The 15944-nt window shown below is 40.9% G+C and overlaps 1 long non-coding RNA gene across 1 annotated transcript; it reads right to left on the bottom strand.

Annotated features, from left to right (window-relative positions):
* Positions 1 to 323: 323 nt before the first annotated feature.
* LOC123413536 lies at positions 324 to 15939 on the bottom strand. Its single transcript, XR_006613761.1, has 3 exons — positions 15879 to 15939; positions 1567 to 1602; positions 324 to 462 (listed from the first exon to the last, which is right to left on the bottom strand). It is a non-coding gene; the product is annotated as an uncharacterized LOC123413536 (long non-coding RNA).
* Between the last annotated feature and the right edge of the window lie 5 nt (positions 15940 to 15944).

Raw genomic sequence — 15944 nt, 5'->3', positions numbered from 1 at the left:
ATCCCAGTGTGGTATATATATCAAAATTATGTATTGTGTCTTAATCAGAAGAACTCCGAAAAATCTACCAAATCGGAAAACAACAAGCACATGAGCACATTTCCAACTTCCAGAAATAAAGAAAAACAGACACAAAACTAAAGGCAATTGGACATAATTTCCATCATACCAATATGCATGATACTTGTTCTGTGCATACATTCATGTTCGAGACGAATACCTTTTGTGTGCATACAAGTGCCGCAAAAGCAGCTTGTCTAAAAATAGCAAAAAAAAGAAGAGAAATAAATAGCTTTCTCTGCTCCCATGGATCTTTTCAGTTGTTTTTCGTTAAACAATCTATTGATCACACCGTTGCAATTGATCTGCAAGACTGATTCTCGAGGCTCAAACCTCAATTGCAAGATTGAAATGAATAGCAATCTGTTGCTCAAAACCGTTTGCGTCTCCATCTTCTTCTACCTGATCCACCATGGAACATACAGTAATCCTTTATGTACAAAAGAGAGTATGTATTTTTTGCCAGAAGAAAACAAAGAAGACTATGTACTTTGTGACAGAAGAGGTGATATTACAAGCTAAAAAATGCTCCCTCCGTCCCAAAATAAGTGGCTCAACTTTATACTAACTTTAAAATTTGTACAAAGTTGAGTCACTTATTTTGGGACGGGGGGAGTAGTAAACAAGTAGCATGCCTCTTACATAACATATTAACACACTAACTTCACATATCATATCATGTCATGTCACAATGATGAGCGAACAATTTAATACAGCAGAAAATATAAATAAATGTAACCACTATGAAACAAACAGTACTGAAATGAACCATGTATCTATTTGACTGGAATGATACATGAACATGCCAAAGTAGACAATATTTCTTATCATATATTTCAACACTAATTTTCCATACTGCAAGCAGCTACCTATAATAGAAAAATAAATAAAAATGATGTTTTTTTGGCAACAACACCTTGAGATCACCGCATTGGCATGGATGACTTTCTAGTGCAATGATTATAAAGAGTTCTTTTAGTGATTATGCACACGGAAAGCAGTCTCGGCCAATATAAATTAAAACCAAGCCACAATCATTTAGATATTAATATGCACAAATCTATCTGGAGCGTTGAAAACTCCATGTGGTTGTGTAGAGGTGCATTTTTGTGTTTGCTAAAGCTGATGGAACATATTTATTTCACTGTAACTAAAGAGGGCCTAATTTGCAACTTGTAAGCAGTAGAACCTGAAAAACTTGTGCCCTGATTCCTTGCAAGCTGGGATGGCAAGACTAATATTGGTGGAGATCCGTTCATTACATGCAACAATGGTTGGTTCGAGAAAAGGAAAGCCTCATAATCTATTAATATTTAGACCTATAATATTTAAAAAGAAAACTTCTATCAAAACATGAACGAACGTTGGTTCAAGCCTCTAAGATGCAAGGATTTACTGGGAGAAGCATATAGATTGCCAAAGGAAAGAACTGAGCTCCATATCTCTCTCATGCATTATTTGTTTTCATTACATTCAAAGAAAATGATTGCTGGGAATGTATGCTACCTTGTTTTGTGGCACGTAAGACTTCTCTGCTCAGACCTTGTAGACCAAAGTGTAAAATCTGAGATAGTGTTCCGAATAATATCTAGGGGGAGTGCATCTCGTTACAGAATACAAGCTTCCAGAGGATGGCGAGGGTGACGGTAGGCCAAGTGTTGACGTAATATGACTAAAGAAGTAGGGATATATCAATAGAAACATATATAAAGCCAAATTACACTAGTGGGGACGGGGCCTTTAGCCCCGGCCCGTAAGGGGCTTTAGTCCCGGTTCACCAACCGGGACTAAAGGCCTAACCTTTCGTCCCGGCCCTCTTACAAGCCGGGACTAAAGGTGCTCCACGTGGGCGCCTCGTAGCGCCCCAGGGGCGGGCCCTTTAGTCCCGGCTCGTTAAACGGACCGGGACTAAATATTTTCAGATTTTGCTGGGTTTTGGGTTTTTTTTGAATGAAATTATTTTTGGGTTTTAGGGTTTTAGGGTTAGGTGTTCGGGAGATTAACGTGATGCCTCGTTTGGTGTTCGAGAATTAGTTTTCATATAATTTAAATAGAAATAATTATGCATATATATATATATATATAAGATTAACTTATCTTACAAGCGATCATATATATACAATTATATGGAGATCTGAATTATCGGGACTAGAGCCCGTCTATTCGATTACATGGACGAACATCAGTAATGGCCCTTAGCTACACTAAATCGTCCTTTGTCTTCTATAGCTTCCGTCCTCAGAAATCCCGCAAGCTCCTCTGCAACAGCAATCGCGCGTTGCTCTGGTAGGACCTTCGTCCTCATGGCCGTGTGCTATATAAGAAGAGGAGATGAATATGAATATCAATCATGATAACAAAGAATGACGGGTAAAAATAGAGGTGTGAATGTTCATTGCTTACGTCGAATCTGTGATCCTTGAACTCAGAGGTAAATGTGCGAATGGTCTCGCAAACATAGTATCCGCATAGATGCGTTCCCCGTGGCTGCTGGTCGCACTTTATGAGAATAGAATATATATAATCAAAATAATAATCTAGCATCATAAATGTATTGAAAATTAATAGAAGTATATCATACTACTACTTACCTGAGCCGCTCTAAAGCTCAGCTTCTCAGGCTCGATACCGGGAGTCACGCACTTGAACCGCTTCCAAACCCTGCCCGACAAGGATAATGATTTGCTAAGTTTTTCATTAATTGATATATCAGAAAATCATCGAAAGAGACCGATAGAGCGCAAGAATGATTAAAATTACCCTTGGAGCATGTCCTGCAGGCTTTGGAACTGTTCCAAGGGTCTCGATAATGAGTCGAAGGCATCAACTCTTCCCTTATCAATTTGAATGTCCAACAGAATCCAATGGAAGCTGCACATGTATATATATATATATATATATATATATATATATGTATGTATGTATGTATGTATGTGTGTGTGTGTGTGTGTGTCAGTAACTTATCAATTACACTTATAAGTGAATGGACACAACAGAGTAAAGACCCTCACCTGAAGTTGTATGGAAACAGTATGTGGTCACAGAAATTTTGATCTATTAGAAACCTTAGAAGGTTTTCCTCCGTCTCCTTGGGTTTGTCAGTTAGCGTCGCTATATGTATTTTATATGGGTCAATAAACCCAATATTTAGGATGATCTTACTTTTACACTCGAGAATCTTCATTCTGCATAATAGAGTACAAGTTATATAGACAATGAATTGAAATAACTAAACAAGTTATATGTAGACAACGAATTGAAAAACTTACAGACAATAGCAACTCATAAGCGATTTGTCGAGGGCGTCGCCATTGTACATCTGGAAGAGTTCATCAAAGTCGATATGTATTTCTTCGGAGCGGCCGTAGTACTCCCGTGGGACACTCAGCACGATCATCGTTCTCCCATTCTTTGATTCACTTAAGTACCATTTATGCAAGTAACGCATATTTGTTGGGAGATCATCTTTGCTGACCAAAGGCTCTCCCATGACAAACTGTGGCTTAGGGGCTACCACAGCCTTGGGTATCCTGTCGTCTTGGGAAGCCAGCAAATCTTCAACCAAGATACCACATTCATCCGCCAACTCCTTTGCTCTTTCAAAAGCTTGCCCCTGCACCGGAGGGGGAACATTCTCGGTTAACACCTTGAGGGGTGGGATCAACTGTTTGGCCTGTTGTCCAAGCTGAGGAACGTCTGATTTTTTCTTACTTGTAGTTGAACTTGATTTGCTCCCACTTACACTTGCACGTGAGCTGCTCTTTTTCACTTCCTTCTGCAATGTGCGTGTATAGTCATCAGGCTTATAGTGTAAGTCATACTGTGATGGAAGGGTTATCAAGTCTTTTGCCCATGCTATTTGCTTCTCGGTGTATTCCGGGCGGGGCTCGGGTTCGTTCCTTTTCATCTGCGCATCATGTTGTTCCTTTGCTATCCTGGCGTTTTCCTCAGGGGTACGATCATAAGGTCTGATAGGAAGATTAGCATGAGGTACCTTTGGGAGGGGCGATAGTTTGCGCTTTGGGGAGCTCCGTCGCTTAGAAATCTTCGACGGAGCGTTCTTGCTGGCACGCTTCCGCTTAGTATCATGTGCGGGCGGCGGCGGAGACGGACGACCCAAGTCCGGCGGCGGTGATCGAGATGGACTCGTGTTGTGCTGGCCGACGTCATGTGGAGGGCTTGGAGGTAATGGAGGTGTAGGTGACTTGCGACGACTCGGAGGCGGTGTTGTTCTTGGGGCCGAGCCTGGAAGGTTGATGTAGTTCTTGTCCCATAGGATGACTCCACCCAGTACTTCTCCGAGTGTCCTCTCATCTTCGGGTCCAGCTATGTCGAGCTCCATATCATTAAACCCCGTCATGATTTCATCCACCCCGACTTTAGCAAAGCCAGCTGGAATCTCACGGCCATGCCAGCGTGCATCAGGGCCAGAAGGTAAAGCTTGTCCGACGGCCACCTTCATGGATATGTTCTTGAATTTATAATGGAGTTCACATGATGTTGACTCCTTGATTCCATCCACGGGGTAGCCGGGACCGCCCTCTATCATTCTTCGTTCATCGTCGGGCGGGGCCTCAGATTCAGTCACGCTGCTTTTCCGCTTAGATGGGGCACCGGTAATATCAAGTGCAGGATCTTCCAGGCGCGGTACTCCACTAAGCTCATCAATCTGCTTCTGTTGCTCGTTAATCCTGGCAAGCAACTAGTTGAACTTGTCATTCTCCTCATCCTGCTGCCGCTTCTTTGCTCTCTCTCGGCTTCTATAAGTGTCTTGGTCTCTAGCAAACCCAAGCCACCACGGGTAAGAAGGACCGAAGCCTCGCATTCATCCTCCATGTTCGTCATTGCTGAGAACCAGTGTGAGCAAATCTTTATCTCTATCTGCAGTGAACTTTCTTTGTCCCTCCTTAATTTCTTTCACTATCCTTTTCCTATTCTCCCTGGGTATCCTAAGCTCGTCATTGCAGATGAGGTCCCCTGTTGTTTCGTCGTACGACCCACCATACGTAAGGAACCAATTTCTTGCTCTCAATTCCCACTCATCACGGAGTGGTTCAGGTACGATGCCTTTATCTATCAGATCTTGCTCTTTCTTATCCCACTTTGGGATGGCGGTCTCATAGCCCCCTGGCCCCAGCTTGTGGTGATATTTCTTCTTGTCGGCATTTATCTTGTTCTTTTCTGATAATGCCTTGGCATCTTCTGACTCCTTGTACTCTTGAAATGCCTTCCAGTGATTCGCCTGCTTGGCTAGATACCCCTCGAATACTGGCACTTTCTTTGTCTTCAGATAGTTTTTCCATAGCTTCTTCTTCCAGCTACGGAACAGTTCGGCCATCTTCTTCAGAGTCCACTGCTTGACTTTGGCCCTCAGTTTGTCTGCGGCGTCTTCATTCTCACATTCTGGCAGGTTGAAATGTGACATGAGATCATTCCAAAGATTATCTTTGTACCTTTCGACGACATAGTCACTATCGGCTGCCCCTTTGCGCTTGTTCCACTCCCGAACGCTGATCGGGACGTGATCCCTAACGAGAACTCCGCATTGCTTCTTGAATGTGTCAGCAGCATTCTTAGGAAGCTTGGGTTCGCCCGTAGGAAATATCACCTTAAATGTGTAATGCGTCCGTGCATCCAACTTTCTAGTCGGGCCTCGTTTCGTAGTTTTGCTCGATGTGGAGGCCTAAGAGGGACAAACATTCGTCAAATGAATGTATATGTATACAATATAGAGCTATCTCCAATATTTTTCACATATTAGAAGTGATTGTCGAACTTCATATGTATACCTCGCCGGACTTCTCCTCTTCACCGGCTTCTCCATCAGTGGAGCTATCACTTTCTCCGTCATTGGACCTATCTCCTGCCCCATCGGCTTCATCTTCGTGTCGCTCGACCTCCATTCCAACATCCTGGTTTAGATATGACGACGGAGATTCAGCTGGTTCAACGTCGGGGCCGTCTTTGATTATATCTTCAAGAAGTTCTTCCTCTTCGAGGTTCCTGATATGTGGATCCATAGTTCTGCAAAAAACGGATTCTCTTAAACTTTGTACCAAAAAAGAATTATTCTATCAGGAACTCTGTTCCAAAACAACTTAAGTCCCGGGTCGTGGCTCCACCCGGGACTCCTAGATTTCTGCATAGTATTCAAAGTAGGAGTACTTTTCCAATTTGAGCATTCAATAAGCAAAACCAAATTGTAAAATAAAGTAGTATTCAAATTAGCATGCATTCAATTATAAGCTAATACATCATCACTTTTGTCCGTACATCGTCGAATATTATCACTAATACTCCTCGAATACTATCATACATATAGCATCACTGATACATCTAGAACCGTAAAACCCGACGGGTATCGGCGCGGGCGATGGACACCCAAAGAGAAGGAACCATCACAGGATCATAGCTCCATTGAGATCCCCGAAGAACCTGCTAGGTATGCTCGAACCTGCCCTCCAACGCAACCATGTAGCGACGGACGTGCTCATCCTCCTCGCTGACACGGTGACGTACCACCTCCGCGGTGTCCGGAAGCCTCGGCACCCTCACTGGCCCACGCGACCGCCACCAAACAAGGATCGGGTCAACGACGGGCTGGCTCCTCACCAACCTACGCCCCCCAGAAGGTAGCACCTCCCAATACCAGCCGGGCGGAGCCCAGTCCCGGACAGGGCCCCTCTGATCAAGCAGGTGTCCTCCGCCGAGTCGACGACGAGGATGCGGGATAGGCATCGTAAAATGAACTAAAAAAATAAACTAGTTATATTAATTTTCTTGCTAAAAATAAACTATTAACACTTAAGCATATACAATAGCAAAATTAAACTATTAACACTTAAGCATATACAATAGCAAAATTAAGCAATAATCTAAGAAACACTATTAACACTTAAGCATATACACTATACAATAGCAAAATTAAATGACAACAAAAAATATTTCTTCTTCTTGTAACCCTAAACTAATTTTTCCTCTTCTTCTATTTCTCCTCTTGTTCTACTTCTTCTTCTACTTCTACTTCTCCTCTTCTTGTAGTACTTCTCCTCTTCTCTTCTTCTATTTCTCCTCTCCTCCTCTTCTAATTTTTTCTCTTCTTCTATTTTTCCTCTTCTTCTCCTCTCCTCCTCTTCTTATTCTCCTTTTTATTCTTTTCTTCTCCTCCTCTTCTTATTTTCATTTTTCCTAATCTTATTTTCTTATTTTTGTTCATATTTCTTCTTCTTGTAACCCTAACCTAATTCTAAATATTACTAACCCTAATAATCTAGCACAAACCTAATAACAATAGGAATTAAATGACAAAAAAAAACTTTTTCTTTTTCTTCTTTTCTTCTTATTTTCTTCTCCTTTTTCTTACTTTCTTCTCCTTTTTCTTCTTCTCTTCTCCTTTTTCTTCTTTTCTTCTACTGGCCAGAGTGTTGGGGAGGAGGGGGCGGGGGGCTTACCCGACGGCGAGGAGGACGGCGCGGTGGCGAGGAGGACGGCGCGGCGGCGAGGAGGACGGCCGACGACGAGGAGGACGGCAGGCGGCGGCGGGCAGCCTGACGGGGTCGTCGAGTTCGTCGCTGTGCCGCACCGGGCAGGAGAACGAGAGGAAGAAGAAGAGAAATGGACGATTTGGGTTGGAAATTTTTGAAGTCCCGCTTATATAGGTGGATCTATAGTCCCGGTGCGTGGCTCGAGCCGGGACTAAAGACCCCCTTTAGTCCCGGGTGGAACCACGCCCCGGGACTAAAGGCCTCTTTTCGGGCAGACCAAGAGGCGGGAAGCAGGGGGTCTTTAGTCCCGGTGCTTGGCTCCAGCCGGGACTAAAGGGTGTCTTTAGTCCCGGGTGGAGCCACGACCCGGGACTAAAGCCCCTCCTCGGCTGCACGATAAGTTTAGTCCCACCTCGCCCAGCGAGGGGGACTAACACTTGTTTATAAGCCCCGTCGCAGCTTGTCCATCAAGCTCCTCTCTAAAGCAGGCTTACGGGTCTAAACTTACTGAAAATTGAAACTATATTCGAAATTGTGGAGAAAATTCAATCTGAATTCAAAGTGAGTTGAATTCAGGTTGAATTTTGTCTATGATTTCTCATATAGTTTCAATTTTTTTTCTATTTTCAAAATTAATTATTTTGACTATCCAAACTATTAACTTATGTTGTTATTTTCAATTAAAAACTATGTTTTTTAAAAATTCTTTTTGCATATTTGAGAATTTGACAAAACTATGATAATGAAAAGTGTTTGAAATTGAATAAATAATTCAAAACTATTTTCTATTTTCATAATTAATAATTTTGACTATCCAAACTATTATCTATTTTGTTATTTTAAATTAAAAACTATGTTTATTAAAAATTCTTTTTGCATATTTGAGAATTTGACAAAACTATGATAATGAAAAGTGTTTCAAATTGAATAAATAATGCAAAACTATTTTCTATTTTCATAATTAATAATTTTGACTATCCAAACTATTATCTATTTTGTTATTTTCAATTAAAAACTATGTTTATTAAAAATTCTTTTTGCATATTTGAGAATTTGACAAAACTATGATAATGAAAAGTGTTTCAAATTGAATAAATAATGCAAAACTATTTTTTATTTTCATAATTAATAATTTTGACTATCCAAACTATTATCTATTTTGTTATTTTCAATTAAAAACTATGTTTATTAAAAATTCTTTTTGCATATTTGAGAATTTGACAAAACTATGATAATGAAAAGTGTTTCAAATTGAATAAATAATGCAAAACTATTTTTTATTTTCATAATTAATAATTTTGACTATCCAAACTATTATCTATTTTTTTATTTGCAATTAAAAACTATGTTTATTAAAAATTCTTTTTGCATATTTGAGAATTTGACAAAACTATGATAATGGAAAGTGTTTCAAATTGAATAAATAATGCACCATTCAAAGGCACATCACAAAATTTCAACAATTTCTCACTTCATTTGGTATATTTCGTGCATTTACTTATTTTTTTTGAGCTAGTTGACCCTGAAATTGAAAAGCACTACAAATGAACTCTGAAAATGTTGAAAGTTGGCATGATATCATCATTTCACCCACATAGAATGTGTTAAAAAGTTGAGAGGGCTACGACAAAAACTGGATGCAGTTCGTGTACAAAACGGACAATCTCTCTCGAATTAGCAGCGTTTCGAACGAGAACTCATCTCTTACAAAGGGATTTCATTTTTTTTAACTTATTTGAACTCCATACTTTTTGTGTGTTCAAAATGCACCATTCAAAGGCACATCACAAAATTTCAACAATTTCTCACTTCATTTGGTATATGTCGTGCATTTACTTATTTTTTTTGAGCTAGTTGACCCTGAAATTGAAAAGTACTACAAATGAACTCTCAAAATGTTGAAAGTTGGCATGCTATCATCATTTCACCCACATAGCATGTGTTAAAAAGTTGAGAGGGCTACGAAAAAAACTGGATGCAGTTCGTGTACAAAATGGACAATCTCTCTCGAAGTAGGAGCGTTTCGAACGAGAACTCATCTCTTACAAAGGGATTTCATTTTTTCGAACTTATTTGAACTCCATACTTTTTGTGTGTTCAAAATGCACCATTCTAAGGCACATCACAAAATTTCAACAATTTCTGACTTCATTTGGTATATTTCGTGCATTTACTTATTTTTTTTGAGCTAGTTGACCCTGAAATTGAAAAGCACTACAAATGAACTCTCAAAATGTTGAAAGTTGGCATGCTATCATCATTTCACCCACATAGCATGTGTTAGAAAGTTGAGAGGGCTACGACAAAAACTGGATGCAGTTCGTGTACAAAACGGACAATCTCTCTTGAAGTAGGAGCGTTTCGAACGAGAACTCATCTCTTACAAAGGGATTTCATTTTTTTGAACTTATTTGAACTCCATACTTTTTGTGTGTCCAAAATGCACCATTCTAAGGCACATCACAAAATTTCAACAATTTCTGACTTCATTTGGTATATTTCGTGCATTTACTTATTCTTTTTGAGCTAGTTGACCCTGAAATTGAAAAGCACTACAAACGAACTCTGAAAATGTTGAAAGTTGGCATGCTATCATCATTTCACCCACATAGCATGTGTTAAAAAGGTGAGAGGGCAACGACAAAAACCGGATGCAGTTCGTGTACAAAACGGACAATCTCTCTCGAAGTAGGAGCGTTCCGAACGAGAACTCATCTCTTACAAAGGGATTTCATTTTTTTGAACTTATTTGAACTCCATACTTTTTGTGTGTTCAAAATGCACCATTAAAAGGAACATCACAAAATTTCAACAATTTCTGACTTCATTTGGTATATTTCGTGCATTTACTTTTTTTTTGAGCTAGTTGACCCTGAAATTGAAAAGCACTACAAATGAACTCTCAAAATGTTGAAAGTTGGCATGCTATCATCATTTCACCCACATAGCATGTGTTAGAAAGTTGAGAGGGCTACGACAAAAACTGGATGTAGTTCGTGTACAAAACGGACAATCTCTCTCGAAGTAGGAGCGTTTCGAACGAGAACTCATCTCTTACAAAGGGATTTCATTTTTTTGAACTTATTTGAACTCCATACTTTTTGTGTGTTCAAAATGCACCATTCTAAGGCACATCACAAAATTTCAACAATTTCTGACTTCATTTGATATATTTCGTGCATTTACTTTTTTTTTGAGCTAGTTGACCCTGAAAATGAAAAGCACTACAAATGAACTCTGAAAATGTTGAAAGTTGGCATGCTATCATCATTTCACCCACATAGCATGTGTTAAAAAGTTGAGAGGGCTACGACAAAAACTGGATGCAGTTCGTGTACAAAACGGACAATCTCTCTCGAAGTAGCAGCGTTTCGAACGAGAACTCATCTCTTACAAAGGGATTTCATTTTTTTGAACTTATTTGAACTCCATACTTTTTGTGTGTTCGAAATGCACCATTCAAAGGAACATCACAAAATGGACAATCTCTCTCGAAGTAGAAGCGACCCCCACAATAAGAGACGACATTCTTATTCTCTCATATATGGTGGACACTAGCTCACCTGATTTTTCAACCGTCGATGATGGTCGCTACTCCTACTTCCCCTAGTGCATAACCAATATCTAGCACAAGGAGAAGAAGGAGAAGCGACCCCCACAACAAAAGTGGTTCCGCGGCACGCAACGTGGTTCCGCTCCACGCCACGTGGGACTAATGGTCTTTCATTTTTAAATGACTGTTTTAATCAAAAACAGATCTGTTACAAAAGGGATTTCATTTTTTGAACTTATTTGAACTGGAGACTTTTTGTATATATATGTGGTCGAAATGCATGATACCATGAAGTTAGAAAGGGCTAAACCATTCAAAAGTAGCAAATGAAGTTAGAAAGGGCTAAACCATTCAAATTTGGAAACTATAATGGCACAAACAGAAACTAGACATATATAAATTGGTCCAAGAAGTACATGATACTAGTCCAAACAGTACATAATAATAGCTACCATAGATATATATATACAAGTGTTCGACGTTCAGAACACTACTCGTCTGAATCATCTAAATCAAAATGTCCACCTTCCTCGAGGTGACGCTGGCCATAGTGGACGACTCGGATCTTGCGGTACAACTCGTATGAAACGTATGCATCTTTTGATGCATACTCAATGTTGATATCATCAAGTGGGCCCTTCTCCCAAAGTTTGTGCTGAGACTTTGGGAAACTGGTCTTCATATCACCATATGACTCGTCGATCAAGGCAACTGCCATATGAGCCATCGAAGTCATGTCATGTCGAAGCCTGAATATCGTTTGGAGATCAACGAGGCAACCAGCTGGTATCTCAATACCGAAGATGTGCCTCATCTTCAGCTTGTCGTTCCTTATGTCAACGGAAGCAAAAGTGATGCCGCTGCGAAGGAACTCCATGAGTTCTGGACAATGCTTGTCACTCCTGCAACAGAAACAAATTAAAATGAAACAAATGTTACATACTGCTGCAATAAGGAAACATGTTTCACTACAACTAAAGAGAAAATTATCTTTAGGATTCAAATAGAACATATGCAATGGAACCTAGAGAGATCACTATAGCTATCCAATGGAACCTAGAGAGATCACTAGCTATATGCAATTTTCATGACTATGACATATCATATTGCTATCCAATGGAACCTAGAGAGATCACTAGCTATATTCAATTTTCATAACCTTGGATCAAAGAACATCGCATAAAATTGTATCACTACAACTATGATTTCAATGGAACATATTGAACCAATCAGATTTTTCAGATCATGGAACACTATTCCAATCAGATTGTGTTCCCTTCAACTAATCAAAATTGTTTCACTACAACTATTTGAAGCGAACCAACTATGATTCCAGTGGAACATATTAAACACTACTTGATTCTAATACGATTTTTCAGATTGTGGAACACTATTCCAATCATATTGTGTTCCCCTTCAACTAATCAAAATTGTTTCACTACAACTATTTGAAGGGAACCAACTATGATTCCAATGGAACATATTAAACACTAGTTGATTCTAATACGATTTTTCAGATTATGGAACACTATTCCAATTAGATTGTGCTCCCCTTCAACTAATCAAAATTGTTTCACTACAACTATTTGAAGGGAACCAACTATGATTACAATGGAACATATTAAACACTAGTTGATTCTAATACGATTTTTCAGATTATGGAACACTATTCCAATTAGATTGTGCTCCCCTTCAACTAATCAAAATTGTTTCACTACAACTGTTTGAAGGGAACCAACTATGATTGAAACAAATAAACTTACAATGTCATTATCTTGGATCAAAGAAAGCCTCAAAACTTACCTCGCCCATTGGAAGATCAAGACATGGCGTGCGAAGCATAGTTGGATGACGGCAACACCGCGTTGATCGGCCGTGTACTCCAGATCAAGCCCCAAGAACTTCTCATGATCCGCTGCGTGGTCAAACTATCGTTCCTTCAACTGCTGAAGAAAAAACGGCACCTCCCTGCTCAGGTTCGTGTACACGACACGGAGCTTGGTCGTGCCATGTGCGAGCACCTCATGAAAGCTAGTTGGCATGGTGGAAGAAGAGAAGGGAAGAAGAGAGGATAAGAACAGAGAGGGCGACGCGAGAGAGAAGAAGAAACAGAGAAATGGCTACTGTACGCTTCGGTTCGTGCTTTTCATCGCGTGAAACGACGCGGGATGCAAACCGTTTGGGCCTTTAGTCCCGGGTTGAGCCACCAACCGGGACTAAAGAGGTATACCAACCGTCGCCACCACTACGGCAGGCCACGTGTTAGGCCTTTAGTCCCGGGTTGAGCCACCAACCGGGACTAAAGGGGGATACGGACGGTTGCCACCACCACTGCCCACCGCGTAGCCCTTTAGTCCCGATTTGGGACACGAACCGGGACTAAAGGCTCCTTACGGGCCGGGACTAAAGCCTCGAGGGAGGCATTGAGAATTGGGGCGACGTGGCCGGGCCTTTAGTCCCGGCCCAGAGGCAGGCCGGGACTAAAGGGTCCCGGTCAAAGGCCCGTTTTCCACTAGTGTTAGAACAACATCGAGTGAGACATCAACATGTTGCGATCAACCCTGATTTTATTTAGTTTTATCTTTGTACTCCGTGACCAACAATTTTCTACTTGAGAGAGAAGCAACCATATTTAAGACCGCTCATATCATATGACATTATTTTTTATACCTTAGAGTCAACAGTGTTTTTAGAAAGTTATATGGCTGTATAATGTTTTCTAGAAATGTACAACAATCTTTCTAGTATCATTATCAGATCTGCTACAGGTGTGCTACTGCCAGTTGGCGTATCAAATTGTTAGCGCAAAGCAATGTCATTAAAAATATTGGTTTACGGATGAAAAGAACAACATAAAAAAATTGGAGAACTTTGACAATGGATGAAAAGATTGACCGCTACAAGATGATGGTACTGGCTTGAAAAAAAAGTTCACAATATTGATCAAATGCGCCATATATAGCAGCGTCGAGGGCACACAGAATTATTGAGTAACATTAAGAAAATAACCACGCATGTTCTTTATTAGTTCTTAAGTACACAGTAGACGTCTCAGGTTGTTCTTTATTAGTTCTTAAGTACAGAATAGACGTCTCAGGTTATGGTTTAAAACGCCAATCAACTTCACAAAGGCATGAATCGATCTAGTAACGACAATCTTTGGTGCCTTCTTCACACTTGCTCTCCGACTGACCCTAAAAACAAGTCCCCAATAAATGTTTTTGGAAGTTTAAGTTTCTGTGAGATGAGGGACTACAGTCACCAAACTACTAACACAAGAACAAAGCACATCCAGAACTCTATACAAACGGCATAACATGGTACATGTATCAGTTTAGGTACACTTGTTTCAATTCAACATGACCATGACTAACTCTGTGGTCATTTTATTCTATAATTCAGCATGGCTGAACACACTCTTCTGCAAATTACTTCAGATCGAAAAAGGAAAATCACTACCAACCTTTTTTCTCATAGCATTTTTTCTTCAGAAACCCCATTTCACTCTGTAAGGAGCTGGATTTAATCAGTGGTCTTCATTCACAAGATAGCAAGTTCATATAACAGGCTACTGACATTTCCATGTTTGTGTAAACCAGTTCATATAAAGCATGTATGGTTTTTTTGTGAGCCTCATAAAGCAGCTTACAATTCTGCCAAGCAAGTAAATTTTAACACCATTTTGTAATGGTCATAACGAAAAAAATCAAGTGTATTCAAATAACAAAGCCAGGCCATAGCTTTGCCAAGGAGGGTACTATTACTAAAGAATAAGCCAGCCCATGATATAACAGAAAGCATAGAACAAACCAGAAAGAAACGACTAAAGAGGCACATACGAATGTACTGAAATTGATCACAATTAATGTACAATGTGACCATACATCAATCTATACATATGCATTCTACCCTATACATGGGTTGGATCATTAGTTAAGTAAGGAAAAAAAGGGAAAGGATTTCGCCCATGCAAGTCAGCAAAAAAACTGAACCAAATCTCGATGAGAAGCAACAAATTAAGGGACTTCGTCCTACCACCTGGTGGGAAGACATCGAGTCGTCACCGCACAGTCCTGGAGGCCGCGCCGTTGGATGTGAAATCTATACATATGCATTCTACCCTATACATGGGCTGGATCATTAGTCAAGTAAGGCAAAAAAAAGGGGAAAGGATTTCGCCCATGCAAGTCAGCAGAAAAAGCTGAACCAAATCTCGATGAGAAGCAATAGATTAAGGGACTTCGTCCTACCACCTGGTGGGAAGACATCGAGTCGTCACCGCACAGTCGTGGAGGCCGCGACGTTGGATGTGAAACTCGCCGCGTGCCGGATCCGCCGCCTTCCGTCCAGGTCGGCGCACTGGCTCATCATTGGTAGCACATCTTCAAAGGCGGTGTACGCATACCCATCAGCAACATAAACCGTCGGTGCCCCGATGGCATTTGGAGCAGTCGAGCAGGTTTTGTGATGCCACCGGCGTACGGGCGGTGGGGGCGGCGGCAGCGACGAGGAGGTGTTGGTTTCTGGTGTCTTGGGTGTTTTTGCCGTAGTGCGGGGAGGAGCTCAACACCGTACCAAGGAGGGCGAAAGTGGGAGAGCCGGTCTTGCGGCGCCATCAGGAGGGGAACGGAACTGGGAGATGACATTAGCGGCTTCGGCCTGGGATCTACGGATGCAGCTAGGAAGGCGTACGGGAGGGGGAGATACGGACGTGCGTGGGCCTCTAACGGATCGATCGTGGGCGGCGTGAAAAAAAAAATAGATCGTGGGAGTATCCGTACCGAGAAAACCGATGTGCGAGACGAGGCGTACGTGCTCAAAAGAAGGTCGAACCATCACGACAGCAG

This window comes from Hordeum vulgare, chromosome 7H (genome assembly GCF_904849725.1).
Source record: "Hordeum vulgare subsp. vulgare chromosome 7H, MorexV3_pseudomolecules_assembly, whole genome shotgun sequence".
NCBI lineage: Eukaryota > Viridiplantae > Streptophyta > Magnoliopsida > Poales > Poaceae > Hordeum > Hordeum vulgare.
Note: the sequence above shows the minus strand (reverse complement) of the source record. Positions and strands in the feature narration are given on the sequence as shown.